We start from the raw sequence: 21,592 nt of genomic DNA, 5'->3' as shown, positions 1-21,592 counted from the left end.
ATTCTCTCTATTTCAGTAACTGTTTCTTTCCTGCTTGATTATATGACATCAGTTGTTGCCTTCTGTAGTTTGTGTCTCTCTGCACAAATGAGCAGACAGATGTTTTGCTTCAGATAGGAGGAATTTTCATGAAAAACAGATCCATTATTTCAATAGACTTATTAACTTAGAAGGTTTTTAAGAATGGTCTCATTTATGGCAGTTAAATTATTATAAATTTGACAAATCTCTAGGGTACCCAGTATTCATATGAAAAGCATGACTTCATAGATGTTCAATACTACACATTTAATTTTATTGATAACATCTGAAATTCATGTCAAATCACAACCTTACATTTTCTTTCACTTAAAAAATATTCTCCTTCTATCCCTGCCCCTTTCCACACTGGGAAAAACAGGGCAAAAATCAGGCTCCTTTTTGTCTTCTACTTCAAGAGAAATGCAAAGGTTTAAAAGTAATTGAAGAAAACATGAAGCCCTACATTATTTACATGAGTAAGAATTCTACAGATGAAGCCTGACATAAAGGTGATTCCGTGGTGTGGGTTAAAAAGAAATTTGTCCAGGCCTTTTCACACAACTGAGGATATCTCTCATCCAGTGGAAAGAAAAATATCCTTTTCCTCCCTCTATAAAGTTTGTGTTCTGTGTAATTATGCATTCCAGGTATTTTCTTCAGGTCATCTCACTATCTTCAGTGGGCATTGCATCAGGCCTTACTGACAGAAATCCTTAGGCTGGGTCTGTAGCAAGTATAAATACACCTAGCTTTGTTAACTCAAGTAGAATTTTGCAGCTGAGGTGATTTGATTGTGTTTTGATGAGATTGTAAGCCTCTGTACGTGCATGAACATAAATAAACATATTAATATAAATGCTTACAAAGTACTCATGGAGCAAATTTTTGTCAAGCACTGTAGTAGTTTTTATAACAAGGGACTGTGAACCAAAAATATATATGTTTTCTAATGTTGCAAAACTGCTGTTGCATGTTCCTTAATTTTAAAAAAAACAAAATTCAGGATTCAGTAGCCAAATGAATACTGAGATCAGCTGAATGAAAGCATGAGATAGGCCTGTAGTTCTGTGGCTGAGTGTCTATTTTTTATAATCCAGTTTCAAATAGTGCAAAATGGATCTTCATTTTTACTTTAAAGAGATATGAGAGTACACACTCAACTTCTTGTTGATCTGAAAAAGGTACAAAAGAAATGGAGAAACCTGATGCTTTCATTGAAACCACGGGAAAAATCAGGGGCCCTCAACATGTTTGCAAACATTTGTTAAGTGCCTTAGGCTGCTGATAAAAATTGGAGTTCCCTGAATGGAACTTGAGTGCCTTTTGCATAGTGCAAAAGCTCCATTGAAAATACTCTGGTTTATAGTATTAAAAGCAATACAAACTAAAAAATAAACTACACCAAAAAAAAGTTGTACCAAAATGGATAACCCCAAATCTGACTCATTAGCTCCTTCAACCCCAAACTGCACATATCCTTCAGCTGATACTAAAATACTTGGCATTAGTCTATTGTTATGAATGTCACTGTTCTCTACAATTTGCTTAAGATTAGATTTTTTTTTTGAGTATTATAATTGGCAATTTGGCAGAGCATAAAGTATGAGATAATGAATTGAAAGAACAGGCTGTGCTTGCAAATTCAAAGCATTTACATATGAACTGTCTGCAGTTCCTTCGGAACATTTGTATTCTGAGTACTGGTACTGAGTACTGCTCCTGACCTCACTTGCAACTCCATTACCCCCTGTTCAGCACAATGATAACATTTTCTGATATAGTACCTTCCCCTGTGTAAAGAGTTATCTCACATTATTAGCATGTAACTCAAACACAAACTTAAAGTAACTGATGCTCTGTGACTTTTTCAGCGCTGATGAGGGTCAGAAAGTACAGACAAACACACTCCTTTGCTTCCTTGTCTAACCCTTGTACATTCAATGCTAATTAAGATGCTCCCTAAAAAGTTCAAGACTGTTATTTTGACCCACTTCCCCGTGGAAGACTGCTGAGGTACACAGTACCTGGCTCATGCTTCGTTCATTCACTGGAAAGTTGCCTCCTGTCCAGTCATTCAGATTTTGTGAGGATAGACAGCAGTGTAAAAGCCTAAAAGACATCAAGTCAAATGAGAAATGGAGCTGGGGAAGGGTCCAGAGTGCAAGTCTGATGAGGAGGGGCTGGGGGACCTGGGAGAAAACGAGATTCAGGAACAACCTTCTTGCTCTCTACAGCTGCCTGAAAGGAGGTTGTAGTCAGGTGAGGGTCGGTCTCTTCTCCCAAGTAACAAGTGACAGGACAAGAAGAGATGGCCTAGAGTTGTGCCAGGTGAGGTTTAGATTGAATATGAGGGATACTTACTTCACTGAAAGAGTGGTAAAGCACTGAAACAGGCTGCTCAGGGAAGTCATTGAGTCACATCCCTGCGGATATTTAAAAGCTGTGTAGATGTGGCACTTAGGGACGTGCTGGGTTTGTGGTTGGATGATGATCTTAAAGGTCTTTTTCAACCTAATGATCATGTGATTCTCTGAGCATGTTCCTTATACCAAAGAAAGAGAACTCTCCTTTCTATCAACTAATAAGGAGCCACTAACCTTCTAACATTTTATATGATGTTTACATGATGCACTGTCTATATGTACTTCATAATATGAAAGTCAAACCTACAAGATTCATAAGTAGACTTTAATTAATCAAATACCTCTGAATTGTTCTTGTTTCACTTGTTAAGTGATGAAACAGTCCTAGTTTCAACCGTGTCTCCATAGCAGCAAATGAAAGAACTTCTCTGGGATCCCTGTGCCCAGTCCTCTAGTGCAGCCAAGCAGCTCTGCCACACAGTCTGTTATGTACCCTGCTCAAGATTCATCAACATCAGGCATTTTTGGACCCCAAGACTCTTACTAAATTTTTTTCCAGAAACTTAGATGACTATAAATATCTTCCTAATTTGCAGTCCAGGTATCAAAACTCTGCTTTAATATTAGTGGCATCTCTTCACTTTACAAGAAGAATTGCATCTCTGTTAAAACACTTTTACACTGCAGTCATCACAGAGGTAAAAAATTAGGCCATTTTAGAGTGGCTTTGCTCATACACTTAGAGGGATGGTTTATGTTAATAATAAGATTTAACTGGCCTTAAAAATGAAATTCTTGTTCTACAGGCCAGTGGTATAACCAAGGTAAAAAGGGGCTCTAACTTGCTACGTCTTTTTAGGTCGATGGACTAATTTGGCAGCAAGATAACAGACATACTACCTGCTTTAAAAATCCACAGAAAAGATCCAAAAGAATATTACATTCTACACCACTTCTTATTAGCAATGTGTTTTTGTAAAAATGGTATAAAAAAGTTAAAATCAATTTTCTGAAGCAAAGATCCAAAGTGAAATTTCCTATACGAAAACTCAATGTCACATAACATAAAAGTTTTTGAGAATCGGAGATCAAATTTTAAAGGCCAAAGCTACAACAGTGCCTAAATATATATTAGAATTTGAATTCAGGTACTTCAAATATTTTCCCTATTAATACCATGGTAGATGATAGCACTGTGTGACCGATGTCATGTTACATCAAAAGCTTAAGATTTTCTTTTAATATTCCTCCCTCCACATACACAGGTAGCCCCATTTAAGCATTTATACATGTATATAAAAGCATTTGTTTTTAAACGTGGACCAATTCTGTCGGTAATTTAGAAATTTATTAATTTAGATTACTTGGATTCTCCTTAAAAAGCATTGTACAAATGTGCATACAGTTCTCTCTAGTAATTTACAAAATTCTGCCACCAGAAAAAAGAACATTTTTGTTTGATTTGGACTATGTTTAACACTGTCAGTTACTGTTGTAATAACATTAAATTATTTTACTTCGCTGCTGAAAAGTAACCATATAGATACTAAAATAAAATACCAAATTCTTTGACAAGAAGTTTTCCTACTATTATAGGAAGCAATTAAAACAGTTTGATTTTTGCCTTTTAGTAATGTCTTTGTAGAAAATCATTACATGCATTTGATTAATTTTTAACCTAAGTTTTCTAAATCTCATGGTTGATTAGTCAGGTATATAGCTGAGTTGATCAGCTAGCTAGTTGCATATGATAATTTTAACTATAGAAAAATTCATCACAGGACAACATTTATGACATACAGTGGTTAGATACTTGTTTGCAGAGGTGTCTTCAAACAGGAGTCAATAATGGCACTGAGGTACAAGAAAAATTGTTCAGATCTTAACAGTAAAAGCAAGTGTAAACATCAAACGGTCAACATGCAGAGAAATAGAAAATGTTGGGTGTCTTTGATAAATGATGGCTAAGAAGGGGTACAGTAACAGTATACAAAACAATGAAGGACACAAAGATTCACAACTTTTATCCAAAGCATTCTTACACTCAAGCTGAAGAACTCATGTCATCATATGATTAGAGTTTTAAGGTGATAAAAATACCTTATATCTTAACTAATCAGCCTGCTAGAAGCTTGTATAGATATTAAACAGCCTCTATATTGTGAGTTAACATGGATCATGAACTTCTTGGCAACCAAAAAATGCCAGCTCCTTAATGGTTAATGAGACCACCTATTTTTATATGTAACTGTGGAATAGGCTTTGGAGTGCTCTACAAAGGCAAACTGATTCACAGAAGGCTAAGAACAGAACTTGTTATGAGCTAGCAACAATACACTAACTCCCTAAAGTAAGACATTATTAAAAATTTTTGTATCATAATATTGTCTAAGAGTGATATATTAATAAAGCAACCTGCTTAACCATTCTAGTGTGGCTTACTCCACATTAATTTCCCTCTGTAAACAAGCCCAGGATTTCATAGGGAGAAAAAAACTATAAAGACAATATAAATTTCTTATAGTGTGGGATTTACATTTATCATTTGTTGGTGATTATAACAGTTCTGAATCTGTACTTGGCAAATGATAAATTGTGTGCAGTTTGGTGGTCTTTATGTCCCTCAAACTGGCCTTGTCCAAGAAGCATAAACATTGGTAGGCCACTGCCCTTTCCCTGATGCTACTGATACCTATACAAATGCTCTGCTTTGTCCAGTCCTTCTCAAGGAATGGCATTAGTCTGTACATGCTCCTCAGAGATTTTCTGGCATTGCTAACCTGTAATTTAGTTTGAATTCCACTAGTGCTAAACTTCACTTTTTCAGGGAACTATTGTGAGCTCACGTAAAACAACATGAACATGTTATGCTGGAATGTGTTTTCATTCTAATTGTAAGATGGGCTACATTTCTGATCAGGCAAAACTAATGGAATACAGGTAAATTCCTGTACGTAAAGAACAACTCCACCTCTGGCAATCTCTGCTCATTGGAGGTTTGAGAATGGTCCCTTTAAATTTATGTTAACACTGCTTTCCAATTTCCTGGAAAGAGGAAACTTATGCTGACAGGGAGGCAAGGCATAGGGTTGGAATATAGGCACTATCCAATCAGTGAAGCCAAAGGTGGGAAGAGTTTCTTCTTAAGTAATAACATATAGGTAATATTAGTCCTATTGGTTAACTTACATTGTAACCTCAAACAACAAACATTTGTTTTCCATGTGTTCTTCCCAAAAACCCTGACATTTCCGACATAAACAAACTTCCTTATATTTTCCATGATAAAATAGTTTGAAGCTGTCAAGAGTAGGAATGTCATTAATATTAAGGAAAAAAAAGCAAAGCAAAACAAAACAAAAAAACTAAAACCACCACCAAAACCCACATAACAACTGCATCCAAACCCAAAAACAAGATCCACAAGGAAAACACATCACAGTTGTTCTCATAATTTTCTATATCATACTTATACAATTTGCAGAGACAAAGGATGGGAGAAACAGCAGATTAAGAATTTGGTATTTTTTTCTCCTTATCTCTCATCTTCATGAATGTTTGCAAGGACAACATACCTGTCCTTCATGGGACATACTTAACTTTTGTATAAATTCTGTTTCCAATATAAAAATAACTGGTGAATCACTGTTCACATCTCAAGTATGTTTTTAAATTCTGTTGTGTTTTCTTTTCTCTCTTCAGTGCATCTGCAAAACATTCCATTTTTAGGTCTTGTATACTTGGGGTATGAAGCACTTCTGTGATAAAGGGTGAGGGAATCTGCAGAAGTCCAGGTGCTGTATGGGAGGTCTGAGTGAACCACAGAAAAAGGAAAAAAATCCTACAGGGTAAAGACTTGTTTTATAGTGAAATTCAGTGTCCCAAAACATTGTGTTTGCTTCTTGATATCAAGTGATGGGTTCCTAGAAGTACCTGATATGAGACAGGTAGGAAGGTAAGTGGGAAAGGTAAGCAGGCAGGATAGTCTCGCAAATATGGTTATGTGTTTGTCTTCTAAGAAAACTTACCTAAAATCAGGAACTAAATAATGTTCAGTGCAATTTATCAGTGGTATAGGAAATAATTTTTGAAGGACAAATGCAGAAATGTAGGTGGAAATAGCTGTTTCAGGATGCTGTAAATGGCATTATATTCACGTATTTCAAGACGTGGTATGTTTTAAATGTGGAATTCAGATGTCTAATGCATTTTAATAATTAATGTAAAAATTGTTAGACTACTATTTATACATTATATGCAATAGTACATATGTGATTAGCTGGGTCTATGAAATTTGACAAATCTCTAGGCTGTGAAGATTCACAATGAGCTGTAACACCCAACCTCCCCAAATGCACTCTGATAATGTATGAACCACAAAGGCATTCCATTATTTTAAGTCTCATGTCAGAATTTACTAATTGTTAAAGATGTATTAAAATACTTGGAAAATAACTGATTTCTCCTTGTCAAAAAATATTTGTAAATACATAGTATTCCACAAATACTCTGATCTGAAAAATACAAAAATACAGTTGAAATATTTTTCATATGTAGTCTAAACATAATAACTTAGTGGTTTGTTATAAAATGTGCCTCAATTTAATTTAAAAGGAGTGAAAAATATTTGGAACCTAGAAAAAAAAAATTCAGAATGGAATTTTTGCATGACATGTTTTCCAAGAAGACTGCTGTCTTGCATGCAAAAATGGGCAATTGCCAGCTATTTTCAGTCTCCCTAACAGTTATTTTCACGAACCTACAATAGGTTTTGCTTATAAAATGCTCTTTCTACAGTATCACCTTTCGTTACTTCCTGCTTCCATGACACATGTAAAAGATCAGAGCAGAGTAACTGTCAAATCTTGCCTCAGACCCTCAAGCCATTCCCAGTGCCAACTATTTCCCCTGATCCATTTTTTTTTTTCCTTTTGAAGACTTTGCTCCCAACTATAGAGTCAGTCAATGGAATGTGCATCCCCATCCGAGCCAGTGTGGACCAAACTGGCCTTTTAGCTTGAGTGACTCATAAAAGTAGATTTTAAGCTAAGATTCTGAATTATGAAGTGGAACTGCAGAGACAAGAGCAGACACTGTGTTCTACAGGCTACGCTGCAGGGAAATAACCTGAAACAAAACAGGAGTGGGACAAAAATAAATTGCCACAGTAAAATCTGTGAGTTCATTTCTCGACTTCTTTTCTACCACATTAGGAGTCTTCAGCATCGGGATGGTTATGAACTAGGATGAAGTTCTCCAGTCTTTCTTCTCAGTGTAGTGCCTTTAATCTGTGAAGAAAGGCTAAATTTTTTAATTGTAGCATCATTCTTGTGGTTTCTTTTTATTTTGTATTTCATTTGAAAAGTGACCATCAAAATCAAAAGCAGTAATCTGCTACTCTCACAACATACTACACCGCTGATCCTAATCTGTTGTCTTCAAATTATGAACGCCAGAATCAATTAAATATCTTAGCAAAGCATCGATTTGGGAGTAGTGATAACTCCAGGTCTGTTTATATACAGATCCATGCCTTGAAAATACATCTATCTGCAAACATTCTGTAAATAAGGTGCACAAGAGTAGTTCCTGAGTGCATCCCCATGCATCTAACTGTGTTAAAATGCAAGTTTGTTAAACAACCATGGAAGTTTTCCATTTTAAACTGGCCCAGTGGGATGAACATAGAAATGAAATCATCTGACTCCACTGGAAGAATTTCAATTAATAAGACTGCCTGTTAACACAGTGGCTCTCTGCATTCTCTGTCCTGTATTGATTTTTCCATACATCTTCCTCAACACTGAATGAAACTCCAAAATTTGAGAAATTTTATGTGAACAAAAAACTAATCTGCTGAAAACTTCTACATCGTTTGGTTGATGATATTTAATTCAACGAAATTGAGACTGATTTCCTATGTGTCTGTTTTTTGGGTTTCAGTCTCCATTTTTTGTGGTTTTGTCCTGTAGTACCTCTTTCTATGCTTTCTTTGGGCCTGATTCAAAACTGTTGTTCTTAATACTGCAATATTTTCTCAGAGCTAGACATTGTTTCACATCATATGTTAAAGATATAAACAGGAAGTTAAAATTTCTGAACTGAGATGTGTCCTATATGTGTTTTAGGTCCTGTTACACAGGGACTGTCTCAGCTGTCAATGATGGCCAGGAAGCAGGCTGAAGCACTGGATCCCTGGTCATTCATTCAGTTCCTTGGTTTACTGTGGATCATTCAAAAGCTGGAATTGGAGTCCTCCCAAATAAAGCAGGATGAATCAAATCAGTGCATCAAATTTAGCTTCCTCTACCTACGCAGTCTTTTAAAAAAAACTATCTTGGAATGTTTAGCACCCTCACATGCCCCCTCATGCCACTCCCTCAGCCCCTTCTGTCACCTCAGTTTTGTGCTACATAATCCATCTCTCTGGTAGGTTGCAATGAAGCCATTGTGTTATTACAGGCACTTTGAAATTTTAAAAGTGTGTAATAATAATAATAATAATAATAATAATAATAATAATAATGCATTATGGCAACAGCGCACCACCTGGGGCCCAGAAGGTGGTGAAGTCCAAAGGCAATCTACCTGGATGTGGGCAGTCTACCACAGAAGAGGCTACCCTTAATTGTTGTATTTATTTAGGTGTTTGAAACTATTGGTGTTGAGAATGTGAGGAAAAAAACCCTTCAGGGTTGGTCTTCTGCTCTACCTAAATCATTTTGCATAGGAGGAAGTAAGTAGTTTGAATCAGAAATTTTGGTCTCATTCCTAATTAAGAAGTAGTGGGTTATTTTTTGTTGGTTGGCTGGGTTTTTTTGGTTGTTTTTTGTTTGTTTGCTTGTGTTTGTTTGTTTGTTTGGGGGTTTTTTAATAAAAAAAATGCTCTATCCTAAAGATCTCAGGAAGAAAAATAAGCTTTTATCTGTAATGAAAGGTGTAGTGGGAGCCACTCACATATCATCTCTGTACCAGGCTAGTCAAACGACAGGTAGTGTTGCATTAAGAAAGTATGAAGGTTTTCCTTTTCAGGATTTAAAAGTTGTATGTGATGTGTCATTTCTAAAAACATGTAATTTCATGTTTTAGGGAGAAAGAGGATTTGTCAATTTGTCTAGATTTTCTTTCTCAACTTCAAGGCAAGAGACAAATGGGTAAAGAGCAGAGGCTTAGCTGTAAAATCCAAAATCTTTTGGCGTACAGTGGAAGAGTTTTATTTCAAGTAACTTGAATGCATGGACAGGAATAATTCTGAAATCTTGCTTGCGTCACTGATGCTGTATGTTGGGCACATTGGAACTTCACTGCCTTCATTTCTGTACCCAACTTGAACCATGACTATCATTCATCTAACTCTTGTGAATGGTGATTCTTCCTTCATCATCTTACTGTGGCTTTTAATGTATAAAGGTTATACCTGTCAATCTCCAGTGATTGGGAGGAGAGAATGAAAAAGATAAGGTGACTTCAGCAGTGATTTGGCCTACTGTGTGTGAATAATCTTTGAGGAGCAAGGCTTAGAAGGAGTAAAATTTGGGGAACTCACTGGCACATCTGTAAAACTCAGTTTCCTTGGATGTTAACCTCTCCTTGGTCTTCAGGTTTTAAGAACCTTCTGTTTTCTACAAAACAAACCAACCAACTAACCAAACAAATATCCAGAACAAAAAACCCACAATCAAATAATATAAGCTTTCCAGAAGCCCACATAGGACATATTAGTCTGGCAACTAATGTAATGCTACTTAGAGTTTTCCTACTAAAACCCAATAAAACTTGTTTTCTTTCAAAATAAACTCACACACAGTAAGCTGGAATCCCTATTCTAAATCAAACAATTATAGAAAAACAGTAGCAGAAGGGGCACTGGCAGGTCATGTGCTTCATCCTTTTTTTTCTGAGGCATGATCCATCCTGTTGCTCTTTAACCTCTGTTTGTACAGTTGATATTTAAATGTATATAAAGCCTGCTAATTTTCTTACTGTAAGGCCTCATGACTGGACCCCCGAATTTGTCCGTTGTTTTATTCTAGGACAATACATGCATTTCCAAGCAGAGGACTTAACCATCCTTGTTACACAGTGCCAAACAATCAGACAATGGAAGTTAAACCTGTTGTCAAATTGCATTTACAATTGACATTCTGTGAGACATTAGAAGTTACTACATAGATCTTCAGTGCATGTGGGAGTCATGCCATTAGAAATGACATAAAACTGATTATGCAGACAGAAAATAAACATTTTTCTTCCCTTAAAGAATTTGAGATGGATGGATAATTACTTTGCTTGCCAAGGAGAGACTTCCATAATCAGTATAAATCATAAGGTCGTTAAATTGGTAGGGCAATGAGAAATAAATCAATGCCCTGAAGATGACTTGTAATTGCTTGTTGCAGGATACATGGCTGAATGATATTTTGTAAAGACCATACTGTGCATCTATCTAATTGGGTTGGATGTGTTTGAGAGTCTACAGCAGAGCTCGCTGAATAAGTCAAAGACCACCCACATATGAACCAAATGACTTACGTGTCTGTGGGACACTCAGGAAAATCTGTACTTATTGCTCCATTTCAACTCTATCAGGAAATTCCTAGACTGCCTTCAAAAAGGATAGAAAAAGAAACAAAAGCTCGATGCAATTCGTGTTGGGTAATGTAACAATATGGAGACTAAAGGGAAATGCAGTCATAGCGACAGTGATACTATTTTGGAATGTTCTGCATGTACGTGCTTCATAATTGGATTCAAATGACCAGCAAGTGACACTTCTCCCACAGGCAGCAGCTCTTTCTTGTAGCCCTGTCTAATAAATAGTTTGGAATCAAAATCGCAAGAAATTAAGACTTTGCAGTTCGTGACCTTTTGGTACTGTGGGTTTATAAATAATATATTAATCAAAGTCAACTTAATTAACATGTGCATTTGCAGAAAGGCAGTAAATAACTATTCTAAAATTGAAGTAAATTGTGGTACAGGATTATCAGAAGGCTTTACATTCTAGAGAATTGCCTCGAGTCTGTTAAGAAACCTGGGCAAAATAAATATGCACATCTAAACCACATTTATTCTATTGTTTTCCCTGTGGATTCCACCCTTTTTTGTTCTCAGTTAACATTTATATCAGTCTGGATTAACTCCACTAAAAATAATAGGATCATTCCAGATTTACATCAGTGTAATTTGTTTAACATGCCTGTTAGTGGTGAAGTAAAAGGTTCTATTAAATGTTGTTGCTAATTCAACATGCTTAGTTTCAAGCAAATGTATTTGTTTAGTATGGATGACAATGATAAAGTAGTTATATGACAGTAGGGTTTAATCAGTGTCTAATGCTTGTTGTGTTCTGAGCTGTACGAGTATAAAAGACATGTTCCTTATCTCCAGATGTCTTAAGACTACAAATGAAAATAATAGGCTTGGCATCATGCAACCAAAGGGAAAAAAAAAAGTATAGTGGACATAGTTTTGTTAGTTATGTATTGTAACTGGGTTTTTAGGTTTTGTATGTTGTTTTTTACCTGGGAGGAGACATAACGGAAAGTGGAGGCAGTAGAAATGGCCAAAACAGTGACTGCAAAAATCCTGGAAAGGCATAAAAAGTGAGGACTAAAGTAAGTTACTAAGAAGAGTAAAGAAGTCTGAAATTATTATTTAATCTGAGCCTCTCTGTTTTATTGTTTGCTATCTGAGAATAAGACACACAAGTGTTAGAGACTTTTCAGAGTGCTTGTTGAAGCAGCTCACTACCTGCAGATTTCCATGGCTACTATCCAAGTATGTAGTTCAAAGAGCAGTGAATGTGACATCGTTCAAAATTCCAAACATTGTTCTAGATTAAAAATTTGTTTATTACCCAAATGTTTATAAGGAGCCAAAGCAAAATCTGCCACAGAACTCCAAAGCATACAGGCCATTCAAAATTGAGATTCATAATTCTCTATGAAGCTGATCACCATCTTTCTAAAAAAAACTACATGAATAAAGTAGAAATTTTATATTACACATTTTTTTAATGATTGAATCCAGTTTTAAATTTCATTTATGTTCGTATTTAATGTTAAGGTTTTGATGTCAAACAAGTAAGAAGACAGTAAAATAATTTGCAGTCTGTTTGTCGCTAAATATATTTATGTATTTATCAAACGAAATACTCAACTAACTTGAAGACTTTGTGGCCATCTCTATTTGCCTGAATTATGCTGAGTTAGCCTTCAGAAGAAGATACAAATATTTTGAATTATGTGAGAACATAAGCAACTGGAAAATACTCTGCAGTGTGAACCATGGTCAGTTTTATTATGGAGATTTCACTCCAGTAACCATAGTCTTCTAGTAGAAATAATTTACTGAAAATAATAGAATAATGATATTTCTTTTGCTGTTTGATTATATTCTACTTTCCCTTTCATCCTGTCTCAAACCTTTTCTGAATCATGACTATTTCTTTTTTTTCTGGTGAGATTTATACAATTGTCCTTTTCTGTTAACCATGAGCAACAATGAGAGAAGGAGCTTATGCTTTTCTTAAAAGATGAAGTTGTTATGTTTCTGCAGTGGTTTCTTAGAGAAGACATTGGGTCAGATTTTCAGGTGCAACAATTCAGTGCTGTTCCATCAAATCTGGTTCTTTTAATGTATGCAAACAAAATATCCAGGCAGGAGGACAGTACACAGAAGAGTTGAACAGAATAGGTCTCTGAGCCATATGAGCTTTGGACTTTGTTGAATGTCTAAAAAAAATATAAGAAAAAACCAGATTTAAAGATATTAAGGCTTCAGTTGGATAAACTAGAGACATAGTATATCTCCTGAGTCTGTTCTTCTGTTGCCACATCTCGATACAGAGCAGGAATAAAGTCTTTGGAGATTTTTCCCAATAATGATCTTGAATACCTTTCATGGACTTGAGACCTTCCAAAGAAGTTTATATTCTACCAGTACTGGGGAGTATGTTCTTTTTTCAGCACCACTAGTGGACATTTTCATTTTCACTAGCACCACCTAAATACAGAACGGGAAAACCAGAGGGCATTGAATTGCCACAGATTTTGCAGTTGTACCTAATCTTCATGGTTGTGTGGTCTAAGTACGGTTGTGTGGTCATGTTAGATAAAAAGGAGTTGCTCCTCCTGTTAAGCATCTGAACCTGGATGCTTATGTGTAAAGGATACAGAAGATTAGGGAACACTTTTGAGTCTCTGTGACTAAATGTCTTTCATAACAAATCAGATATTTAGGCAGGGAAGTAGACTAAAAGATCTTTTCTTCCTCTGTTTCCTACAGTTCTGTGAAGCCCCATGGCATTCCTTTTTATTTTCCCTGCACTTCAGCAATGACCTGTTAAAAGAATTGCAAACATAGCAGATGTAATTTCAATATTACCTGGAGAAGCAGATGGAAAGAGGGAAGCCAAAACCATTTCTTATTTTATATTGGGAATTAAAGTTGAGGATATGAGGTGTTTTCCCTTGGCCAGGGAGGCGGAGGGAAGGGAAGGATAATGCCAGCTGCTCTGTTACTCACGAAAGCAAGATCTCACTAATTCGATGTTCTTCTCCACCTACATACAGAGAATAATCATCTCCTAAAAATATTTATACATCCATACTGATTTCAAATAGAACACATGCTTCCAAAAATGTAATAAAGAGATGTATGTTCCAATAATGAAGGTTATAAAATATTTAAATACTTCCTCCGCTTCTTTCAAGAGGAAATGCCAAACAGCTAAGAGGAAGGAGATTCCAACTTCTCTTGTTTTTAGTGTGAGGTTCTTATTCCCCTTTGATTTATCACTCTCTTCTCCCAGAATAAAAACCTATTACTATTTTGTGATGCATATCCTGATCCAAACTTCATACATATGCATTGCCATATGTTTCACACTTCATATGCTTTCCTTAGTTTCATTTCAGGTTCAACATCAACACTCTTTACCCGTCATGCTTATATACACATACTTTGTTCATTTCACACATCTTCCTGTGTTTGCAGAGTGGAATAGAGAAAGAAGTTGAATTGACTATATATCTTCTGGGGAAGAAGAGACTCCAGCTTGTATCTAGGTCCTTCTACATCATCCTTACTCACTAGTTACTTGAAAAGTATACCATAAGGTATTTACTGACTATATGAATCCAACCTAAATTCCCTTGCTTGTACAGGAGTAGGATTTCAGGGAAATTAAGAAAAAAACTATTGTTTTATGCAAAGCCTCAAGATGAGAAATTGCAAGCAGCTTTGGGGATTGAAATTGCAAGCAGCATTACATGATTGAGTTTTAGGTTCCCTGTCACCCAGAGGAATGCCTTGCTTGGGTTAATGCCCAGGTTGTCCTGGGGGCAGGTCTGAGGAGTGATTTCTGGTACAGCTTGCTGCAGGCAGGCTGCAGGGAGAGCCGTGCTTTAGCTCTGGGTGCTCAAGACAAGACACCTGGACATACATTTTAGACTCCAAAGAGTGTATCATGGTTTTCCAGGCAATGCAGTTCCAGCAATATGAAAAGAACCCTGCTTCTGATGAGTGAATGGAAAAGAAGATAGTACAGAAAGGAAAGGTTTGAGGTGGCTCTTCTCAACTCTAAATCTCCTAAGATACTGCTGAGGATCTGACTATGGAGGGGTTTTCATGTTTAAAGCATTATTCTAGCGTATTGCTATGGATAGGTGAAAGGACTGCTACATAAGGCACACAACAGAGGGTCTGCTGGAATGTTAAGGGGTTTTTCCTGGAAGTCTTCTGAAGTCTGGTATTTGGTGTTTTTTTGGTGGTTTTGTTTGTTTGTTTGGTTGGTTGGTTGGTTTTTGTTGTTGTTGTTGTTGTTTGTTTGGGTTTGTTTGTTTGTTTTTTGGTTTTGGGGTTTTTTTTGATGGAGGGGGGAAGGCATATTGTGATTTACCTGCCAGGTAGGTGAGGAAGTGATTTTGGGAATGAGATGATATAGAAGCCTTTTTCCTGAACTCCACTTTCTTTGAGTATTATAATTATATAATTACAGTATGTTAATGTACTTGAAACAGAAAGGTGTTGTAAAATAAAAATTCTTATAATGTTTAAATTTTACAGTCTCCATTTACAGTGCATAAGAGAATTGACAATTGGAACTGTGAATTCAACAATTCTAGTTTTATGATAGCATTAGGCATTCCACCAATATATTTAGGATATCACACGGGAATACTATATACATTTATAGAAAATGGTCCTTTCGATTTATTTTCCACTTAGCAGTTTAGTTATGGCTATGGATAGGATATATTTATGTTGTGGATACTTAACAAACGAATACCAAAATTAGGAGGTCTTTTATGTTTCAGAGGAAGACTTTGCTCGCTTGGTTTATTGACCCATACAACAATCTTTTGGTTCCCAAGGTGAGAGATCTAGCGCTGCTTGGTCAACAGCTGGCTAAACATGAGCTAGCAGCATGCCCAGGTGGCCAAGGTCAGTGGCATCCTGGCCTGTATCAAGAATATTGTGACCAGAAGGACCAGGGAAGTGACTGTCCCCCTGTACTTGGCACTGGTGAGGCTGCACCTCAAGTCTGCAAGAGAGTCACTGAGGTGTTGGAGCACGTCCAGAGACAGGTAACAATGCCAGAGAAGGGTCTAGAGGGTAAGCCCCATGAGGAGCAGCTGAGGGAGTTGGGGTTGTTCAGCCCAGAAACAAGGAGACTCCGGGGAGACCTTATCCCTCTCTACAACCATCTGAAAGGAGCTCGTAGACAGGTGAGAGTTGGTCTCTTCTCCCAGACAACCAGCAACAGGACAAGAGGACATAGTCTCAAGTTGCACCAGGGGAGGTTCAGACTGGACATCGGGAGGAATTTCTTCACAGAAAGGATGGTTAAACATTGGAATGGACTGCCCAGGGTGTTGGTGTAGTCATCATCCCTGAAGGTGTTCAAGAAAAGACTGGATGTGCCACTTAGTGTCACGTTCTGGTTGACAAGGTGGTGATCAGTCAAAGGTTGGAGTCAATGATCCCACAGGTCTTTTCCAACCTAAATGATTCTATGATTCAGTGATTTGTTATTCATGGACAAGCTGACTTTTGGACCTATTTAGGTATCAAAGTACACATTTTCAATTTTTTTGAGATCCTTTTAGTTAATTTAATAATATTAGATTACTCATAATGCAGTCAATGTTCTTACATATGGGATGGTTAACAAAAATTTACTTGGGTATTAATTCTGTTCTGCTGGTACCTGAGAAAAAGCAGACCCATTAATCTGAGAGGCATACAAAATTTGGATATATTAATTTATCTCTCTACTGGGCCTATTCAAATATAATTTATTTTTAACTGTGTTTTGCAGTACTACTTCAGCAAGTGTGAAAATGAGGCATCCTACAAAACAAAGAATAATTTAGTGAATTGAGTTCTCCCCTGGAAAGTGACATTCCTTCTCTGAATCATGTCATGTAAAAGCAGAATTTGGGGAAGGAAATAGGAATAAAGTGTTATGTTGGCTAAGGGTACAGCTGCCTCAGAAAGATTCTGTTCCTGTCACTACCTTGAGCACTTGGGGCAACGAACCCCAGGGTTCAGGTGTGAGGTACTACTTCAGAATTCTGCGATATCAACCTTTGTCAGGGGATCCACCTCGCTTGACCTCTACCCATTCAGAGTCTTAAATATCAGAGGAAACAACCATTCATTTGATATTTATACAGATAAGAATACAGCTTTATTCTCATTCGACATTTAAATACAGTTACGTTGTGGTTTTTCAGATAAATGTCAAATGAAAGGTTTCCAAATCTGACATTTTTTAATAGTATGCCTAAAAATGTTGAGATCAAATGAAGGACTGTGATTCATGTGGCACTTAGCATGGTCTGCCTGTCTTCTACACACAACTTGAAGGCTAGTTGTGTGTAGAATTTTCCAACTAAACAGAGATCACTATGGTAGCATTTAACCAAAAAGGAGAACAAAAGAGTTCCCTGTGGAATTAATCACACTGAAGCAAAAAAACCCACTCCTTTTTAGGTAATAGACACTCTTAAGTTTTACTATCAAGGAGGTAAATAACTCTGTCAAACTCCAAGACTCTCCAACCAGGTCCTTCTAGTTATTTCACACATGAAGGGTTGAATGTTTAATAAGGGACTTTCTTGTTTGTAGATACCTGACATTATACAGGATTTTGATTTAGCCGAGCGAATTCACAACGCTCTGAAATCGTAATACGTGTGCAAATCACACTTCACAGAATACAGGAATTGCACTAGACAGTTGAACCACAGTACAAGTGGTTTGAGCCAGGCATATACTTCCTTATGTTAGTCTGGCTAACTCACAGTCTCATGATTAACTGAGACAGAAACTTTCACTTGACTGGTTCCACTCGGTTGAACCAAGGCCACCCCCTGGTTCCATTTGTGTCCAATTTCCTGACTGCCATCCCTCTATTTTTCCCTGACCTTCATGAGTGTATCACCTTCAGCCATATACCATCAGTCTTCTCCCATTGTAGAGGTTTATTGATCAGTCACAAACTAGTCACAGACTAGCCCAGTACTTTTCAAGAAATGAAAGAACAACCATAACATCAGAAAAAAAGCATAAAGGAAAATCAAAACCAGAGTGACTCTTCGTATGACCAAATAAACCACTGTCTTTCAGGGATTCTTAACTATTTTTATTAAATTTAATTTTCTCTTCTAAAAAAGGTTCACCTGTGATCAAACAGAGAGTTGTTCTTGAGATTTGTCATTGAGATTACTTCAGACAAAGAGTTTGTCAAAGACACATCAGATCTCTGACAGCATTTCTTCAATGCTGTTGAAATCTACTGTTGACACTCTATTGTCTGTGTAAGACTTTGAAAAAATGTAAGTAAATACTGACAAGTTGGTGGATTTGTCAATAAGTAACTTTGCAGTGTATTTTACAGTGTATTTTTTTAAAAAAAATATTTACTGAGATTTTATCCCCTTAAAGAATTTTTTGTTTGCTGTGTTACAGGAGAAACAGACCTAACCCCACATTTCTTCGTATATGTAGATTTATTTGGCACACACAAGTTTGCTGCCTAATGATTAATAGATCTAAAAATGTTCTATACAGTTCTGCTGTCACTACAAGTTACTGGCCAGCAAGATGTTACCATTGACTTTCCGATTTATATAGAACTCTAATAAGTGACCATTAATTAAAATGTACATTAACCCTATATGAACTTTTTATGTTTTATGTATAGTCTGCAGTGAGTTATACTCAAGAAAATCTGAGAGCTCTAGTACCTTTTGTCCTTATATAGAAGGGTTTAAGAGGTACCTTTACAGTCTTAGGTAAACTACATAGATTTGAGGCACGGGACTTCCCAGAATGAAATGGTCTGTGAGCAAACAGCCTCTTTTTCTCCTGCTTTGGCTCTGTTCTGCTGGGTCTTAGGGAGGGATTGAAGTAGAGCCTTATCAGCGAATGTCATAAACATAACAACCCATTGGAACAAAGTTATGAAAGCTACCAAAGGAACAAACCATCAGGAATACTTCTGGAACAGACTGTGAATACATAGTCTGAATAAACAGAGAGAGAGAGAGAGAGAGAAGGACTTGTACAGATGGAGGTGTATTTCTAGTTTTCAAGTGTGTTTAGACTGTGTTTACAGTCCCTAAAGTTCCAAAACAGCTTTATAAAAAATAAAATTGAGAATGCTCTTTCTTTTTTTCCGATTATCTTGAGCTCAAACACCTCTGTGAAGTTATACAGAATACCCTCAAGCACAATTTGTCATGGACAGTAGATTGACATGGAGAATTAAAGCAGGCAGCAAGAGAGATTCTCCACTTCAGCTGTGTCTCTTTGTTCCATCTCTTTTCTTACTCATAACATTGTTTTTTGTAATAATAGAAAGAAACTTTGCTTATTTGAAACAAAGGAATTTCTTGTGAATTATTTTATTTATAAACTTCAGTCATAAGACGGAATTGATATTGTCAGCTTTAAATGTGTCTTTTCAATAGCAATTTGCATTTCCTTGTGAGGCACTGTTGCACTGAATCTCTGTACTGATCTATGAAATCAAGTATGTAGAGTTATTTCAGTTGTTTGTGGGGCATTTTATTCAATTATTCATAGCACCCTTATCCTGCCAGTGTGCCCAGAGGTATTTCATAGAATCACAGAATCATAAAATCAGCTGGGTTGGAAGGGACCTCCAAGATCATCAAGTCTAACCCTTATTTCACTGTGGTTCAGACAACTATCATTAAATGTCATTAATTACCTCCATGGAACAAAATAAGGAGGAAAGCCCAGAGTTAGTTTTGTTTCACAATTTGTCTCCTGGAATTGTCCACTGACAGAAAACGGGCTGCTCACCACTGCACCCTATAACCCTTCACTGCTGTTACCAATCTACTTATTAAATGGTCAAAAGCCAAAGGTTCAATCCTTCAAGCCCTGTACACAGTGGAAGCCAGACTGTGACTGGCTTGGTCCCAGTTTTCATTTGAATAAGGTGCCTACCCTCACCCCCCAGAAGAGGAAACTGAAATCAGAATTAGACTGTTAGGTTGTGAAATAAGTATATACTTTGAAAAAATGTTCTTATGAATTATAAAAGGTACTTCTTTTGCTTTAAATCACAAGTTTGAGGATGAATATCATAACATTTTGAGATGGGCAAAATTCCTATTTGTATTTTGTTCATGAAAAGGAGTCTCACCCATCAAGAATTTTTAATTCCATTGGCTGATCGTTGCAGCATTGCAGATGTGAGCAAGCATAATGTTTAAAGGCAGCAAGAAGGTCTGTATAGTGAGCACTCTTCAGCATTTTTATGTATGTGGAGATGAATAATGGAAAGGTAGAGAGAAGAACCAGAAAAAGGATGGAAGGTAGAATTATGAAGCTGAGTAACTCCATATTTACCAACTGATATCTCTTGGATTTTTTTTTTTTGGAGTCAGGGATGATGAGGAAGGTAAACAAACCTTAAACCCATTCTTTCATGTTAATTACCCCAAAATATATGAAAATGTGTCTTACTGCTAAATACTAATCACGAGGACAGAAAACTGACACCATTCCAGCACAAAATATTCCCAGTGATCAGTATAGCACCACAAAAAAAAAAAACAAGCCAAAACCAGATGTGTCAAAAAAATAATTTTTGTTATTTTTAGATGGAGAGTTCTCAACTAAATAGAAAGGTTTGCCTGAAGTCTGTCAGTCATGAGAATTCTATGGAAAAGAAACAATTTGAACTTGAATGCAGATTGGAATTAACCATTAGACTGTTCTTTTAATTTCCAGAGCATCTATAGGGCAACCTCAAGGACACAATTACAAAACTGAAATCTCACTAAAAATATTAGGCCTGATTTTCTTTACAAGCATGACTTAAATGTACTAGATGAAATGGAACGAGTGATTTAATTCTTTGTCCTTAAATGCATAGAATTTTTATGTCTCTTTAGTTATTCTGTAGTCAGGAGAAAAAAAAATCACCCAAATATCCTTTATGTGTCATCAACTAAATTATTTTTTCAAATTTTAATAATTATATATCCCTATAGAAATAAACATGTTGACATGGATTGGAATAAATTAGTCTTCAAAAATGTGTACTTTGAATGAGTTTAAAAGAGAATGTGCGAATAACACCGCAAAAAAAATCCCTTTCAAACATCAGATGGACCAGAAAGAAAAGAATGGCAATTGCCACACTTGAAATTTTATTATTGCATGTCTGGACCAGGTTTGCCTTCTCACCATGAAAACGAAATTCACATCTGCTTAAGTTTTTTTAGCAGTTTATAACCCCCAACATTGAAATTAGAAACAGGTGCCAGTTAAATGAAAAGCCAGTGTAAAAAACCCTACACAATATGTTTTCCATATGGTGAGGGAAGGCTAAGAAAGAGGAGAAAAAGGTTATTTCAAGTCATATAGTCAGAGAATCAAGGAACCCAAGTTATAAAAAAAAAAGCAAAACCCAAAATCATGAATATAAGATAGAATCTTTAACGTGATTTTGTCCTTACATGTTAAGACCTGAAAGAGGGACCATCCAGCTCCTTTCTTCTAAAAGGCCCCAAAAAGACAGGTTGGGTAGGACACAATCTACACAGCATGTCATTCATTTCAAGGTTGTGCTGGAATAATGAAACCTGATTTTTTTTGTCATGCTAGGAAAGAGCCAGTTTTACAGCCATAGTGTTAGGGGAAATGATACTGTCAAA

The 21,592-nt window shown here is 36.4% G+C and overlaps 2 long non-coding RNA genes across 2 annotated transcripts in view; one reads left to right on the top strand and one right to left on the bottom strand.

Annotated features, from left to right (window-relative positions):
* Positions 1-21,592, top strand: part of LOC113956622 — a 113,205-nt gene that overhangs the window by 49,059 nt on the left and 42,554 nt on the right. The gene's annotated exons all lie outside the window — the stretch shown is intronic.
* On the bottom strand, positions 8,492-18,768 carry LOC113956623. Its single transcript, XR_003530907.1, has 4 exons — positions 18,678-18,768; positions 11,909-11,972; positions 10,917-10,989; positions 8,492-8,639 (listed from the first exon to the last, which is right to left on the bottom strand). It is a non-coding gene; the product is annotated as an uncharacterized LOC113956623 (long non-coding RNA).

The sequence above is a fragment of the Corapipo altera genome, unplaced genomic scaffold (assembly GCF_003945725.1).
Source record: "Corapipo altera isolate COAL_440 unplaced genomic scaffold, ASM394572v1 100, whole genome shotgun sequence".
Lineage (NCBI taxonomy): Eukaryota > Metazoa > Chordata > Aves > Passeriformes > Pipridae > Corapipo > Corapipo altera.
Note: the sequence above shows the minus strand (reverse complement) of the source record. Positions and strands in the feature narration are given on the sequence as shown.